This window comes from Mustela lutreola, chromosome 2 (assembly GCF_030435805.1).
Source record: "Mustela lutreola isolate mMusLut2 chromosome 2, mMusLut2.pri, whole genome shotgun sequence".
NCBI classification, from domain to species: Eukaryota; Metazoa; Chordata; class Mammalia; order Carnivora; family Mustelidae; genus Mustela; species Mustela lutreola.
In genome coordinates, this window is record NC_081291.1 from 138,601,199 (window position 1) to 138,605,563 (window position 4,365).

General features: G+C 44.4%; 1 pseudogene; it reads right to left on the reverse strand.

Annotated features, from left to right (window-relative positions):
• Positions 1-3,183: 3,183 nt before the first annotated feature.
• LOC131825886 (small ribosomal subunit protein uS2-like) lies at positions 3,184-3,959 on the reverse strand (annotated as a pseudogene).
• Between the last annotated feature and the right edge of the window lie 406 nt (positions 3,960-4,365).

Here is a 4,365-nt window from a genome sequence, read left to right on the forward strand (position 1 = left end):
GGCTACGCGGAGGAAGGAGAAGGCATTGGCGAGCTGTTGAGGTGGAGGTGGGGCTTAGAGGCGGGGCAAATGGGAAGCTGTGGGGAGAGAAGGTGTGCCTCTTTCAGGCTATGGTGCCTGAGACCGGCGCTGGCTTCCCAACTGCTCTAGGGTTGTCTTCCTTTCCGGTTTTCCCTGGCCAGAGTTCATTCCAAGCTAACCTCTCCCCTGTGTATAAATCACTTCTCAGATATCCTGGGAGCTTGCTTGCTTCTTGGTTAAATGATTATATAAAAGTTATCTGTAAACAGCACCACACACAGTACACAAAGAAATTAAGCTCCATCAAGGGCAGTGTCTTTAATCTCTTTTGTTCCCATCATACGCCTAATGTCTGCTACATTCTAACTAGTCAAGTGCATATTTGTTGAAGAGATGAAAGAAAGGTAAAACCCAATTATTTGTGAAGTCTGTTGTTTCTAGTCCATTTAAGTATGCTAATTAGTACATTTAATATTTCCTTATGACTTTATACCTTGATCTTAGTACAGCACAGAGCATGTCTAACCACTCATTCTCATGACAGAACTTCAAATATCTGAAGAACACAATCATTGCTTTCTGTCTTCTCACCTAAATTTCAAGGAATAAGCAAGGTGATCAAAGCAGGCTTCTCATTTCTTGCCTGGGGTACTAAAGTAATCTCCCATTCCTTGTCCTTACTTCCAGACTCCAATCTACCCCTCTAAAGACAAATCTGATTTTGTCACACTCTACTGCTATTCATCCTTCAGTGGTCTCTGACAACCTTTGGATTCTTTCCAGTTTCTCTGCATGGAAGGAAGACCCTTCAGGATCTAATCCTGACATACCCCATCACATACCCAAGTAGGCAGCCATACAAGCCAGCGGGCAGGTCCTACAGGAGCTAGTCTATGCCTGGGACAGCCTGCCTTAAAGATTAAGCTCTAGTATCATATATTCGTTTTGTATTGCTTCTGCAGCAAATTACAAATTTTATGGCTTAAAATAACAAAAATTTATTATTTTACACTTTTGAAGGTGGTAAGTCTAAAAAGATGTTCTTCCTTTTTGTGTTGTCCTACAACATCTTTATAGAAGGTGTATGCCTCTATAATGGTGCCAACAACATTAAATTGGATCTATAATGGTGCCAACAACATTAAATTGGATCATAAATTTTCTACTGTGCATGTTCCTCCACAGGTTCAACTGCTGGAGAGCAGTATGAGTCTCGTTCTTCTCCATATTCCCTGCACCTAGCACAGTGCCTGGTGCAAAACAGATTCTCAATATATTTTGGTGAGTTAAGTATCCATTTGATACAGCTCTGAAGAAACAGCTTATCTTCCCATTTTTTCCATTCATATCGTCATTTCCCTTAAGCCAAATACTACTAGGAACACAACTGTAGCTAAACAGATTGTGTTTATTATTCACTGAAGTGAATGCAAACATATTGCGAGGAATCATGGAGTGTCTCATTAGGAGGGTGTTAGGAAAAACTTATCATAGAGGCTCCTGGGTGGCTCAGTTGGTTAAGCATTTAACTCTGAGCATTTGGCTCAGATCATGATCTCAGGGTCATGAATCAAGCCCAGTATTAGGCTTCATGCTTAACAAGAAATCTGCTTGAGATTCTTTCCCTCTCCTTCTGCCCCTCCTCCCACTCATGCTTGTGTGCAGGTTCTCTCTCTCTCTCTCTCTCATAAATAAGTAGGGGCACCTGGGTGGTTCAGTCAGTTAAGCATCTGCCTTCATCTAAGGTCATGATCCAGGGTCTTCCACTGGAGACCACCATCCCCATCAGGCTCCCTGCTCAGCAGGGAGATCTGTTTTTCTGTCTGCCCCTCCCCTGCCACCCCCTTTGCACTTGTGCTCTCTTTTGCTTGCTCATTCTCTCTCTCTCAAATAAATAAATAAAATTCTTAAAATAAAAAAATAAATAAAATACGTAAAAAAAGAAAACATCTATCAGAATTTGGGCTTTCTTGGGTAACTTGAGAGAGGCTCTAAGAAAGCAGGGGTCTGTTTTAGATTGGATGCTGTCAGAAAGTAGGGGTAATTCTATGGGCGGCTAGCTCAAGAAATCTTATGTACAGGAAGAGAGGCAAAAGATCAGACTGCTGTTAGTAAAGAAGTAGCAATTACTCGTTTTGGCCAAGAGAGGGAGTATTTGGCATTTTGCGGGTGGCACAGTAACCTTGTATTTATCTATGGTTATACAAAATTATGCAGTGGCCTTGCTTTATGTCATTTTAATATGGTGTTGGAATAACCTCAGCAGAGGTGGCTATTTTGTGAAGTTGTTTTTGTCTAACAAGAGAATAATGTGGGCTACCTCTGAGTACAGGCCAGCTTCTGAATGTCAGGGACTTTTTTTTTTTTCTCAACATAGTCCCTTAATACCCTATTTGATTTGGCACCAGGTGCCGCAGTGCCAGGCTTGTTAGGCACTGGATATACAACAGTGAACAACACAGACATCCCTTGTGGAGCTTACGTTTTCAGACAGGGTGATTTTCCAGAAGCTTAGGTAACTTGATGTGAGTTCTATAGCAAGTTAAGTGGCAGAACTGGAACCTGAACTACAGTGAACCTAACTGTACCCATTCTTCACCGGGCTGCATGCCTTTCTGAGGCTCAGGACATCTATTATCCACAGGTTTGGTTTTTTGTTGTTGTTGTTCTTTTTCTTTCTTTTTAAATAGACTATTTACTTTCCATTAGCCTTATTTCCTTTTCAGGAGAGATTCACTTCCTGTTTAAGAGTCTATGAAAGAGGGGTGCCTGGATGGCTCAGTTGGTTAAGCATTAGACTCTTGACTTAGGCTCTGATCATGATCTCAGGGTCGTAAGATGGAGCCTTACGTTTGGCTCTGTCCTTAGCATGGGGTCTGCTTGAGATTCTCCTCTCTCTTTGCCCCTCCCCCACTTGAGTGCTCACTCTACCTGCTCTCTCTCACCAAAATAAACAAACAAGTATATTTTTTATTAATTTTTTTAATAAACATATAATGTATTTTTATCCCCGGGGGTACAGGTCTGTGGATCGCCAGGTTTACACATTTCACAGCACTCATCATAGCACATACCCTCCCCAATGTCCATTTCCCCACCACCCTCTCCCGTCCCCTCTCCCCCCAGCAACCCTCAGTCTGTTTTTTGAGTTTGAGTCTTTTATGGACATACAATATCTTAAAAAAAAAAAAAAAAAAAAAAAAGGGTCTGTGGTAGAGCAGCTTAGGATAGATACCTCAGGGGTTGTTCCTCTGCACTGAGTCACCTGAGCAGTGGGAGTGCAGAGCTGTCCTAAGCCCCGGCTGGGAACTGCGGGACAGGGACAGGGACTCCCTGCACACCTTCGCATAATCTGAGACATCGGGCTGAGTAGGAGCAAATTTGGGACCTGGGGCAGCCCATTCACCAGGAAATTCCTCCCCTTTGCGGCAAGGGCCTGCTCTTCCTTTTCAGTCTCTTCAGGCTCTCTGTTAGGAGGAGGGATCAGGGGTGGCTTCCCATGGAGGTTCACAGGAGACAGGGCTATGCATGCGCAGAACTTCCCAGGGCCAGCATCCACTGCCTCTGACCCGCTGCGTCAACCCCCCATGCTGTTGTGTGGGATGGCCACATCCACACAGCGCAGAGGAGAGTCTGGGTCACAGAGCAATGGCCGGTGGGTTACCCTAAGACATCTCTGTGACAGGATGGTGCTCAGTCCTGGGATCCATAATAACCACCAGGAGACACAGCCCTCCTGCAGGCCGCCTGGACCTGGTTAATAAAGGTTTCAGGAGGAAGGCGGCCACAATCGGAGTGGCTCCAGTGGCAGCAGCCAAGTCCAGCAGAGCCCATGTTCCTGGATGATATGACACTGACATGAGCTGGGTTTTTGATGACAACGATGGCATGGTTGCTGTCAGAAGCTTCTCATAGGATCTCTTCAAGTTTGAGATATGTCATCGCTTTCTCTTTTGTAGATGTACTGTTTCTTTTCTTTTTTTTTTTTTTTTTTAAGATTTTATTTATTTATTTATTTACCGTCAGAGAGAGAGGGAAACAGCACACAAGCAGGGGAGCAGGAGAGGGAGAAGCAGGGTCTCCACTGAGCATGGAGCCTGAAGCGGGACTCTATTTGGGGACCCTGGGATCATGACCTGAGCCGAATGCAGATATTTAACCGGAGCCACCCACGTGTCCTGATGTACTGTTTCAATTAGAAGTCAGGGTTAGTGCCACCTAAGCAGGTTCCTGCTGGAAGGAATTATAGGACATACTCCTCCCTTTGCAGGAGGATGTCCAGGGCTCCAGACATTGTGAAAGTTTCCTTCAGGTTCCATGGAAATCCAGAACAATATAGATCCT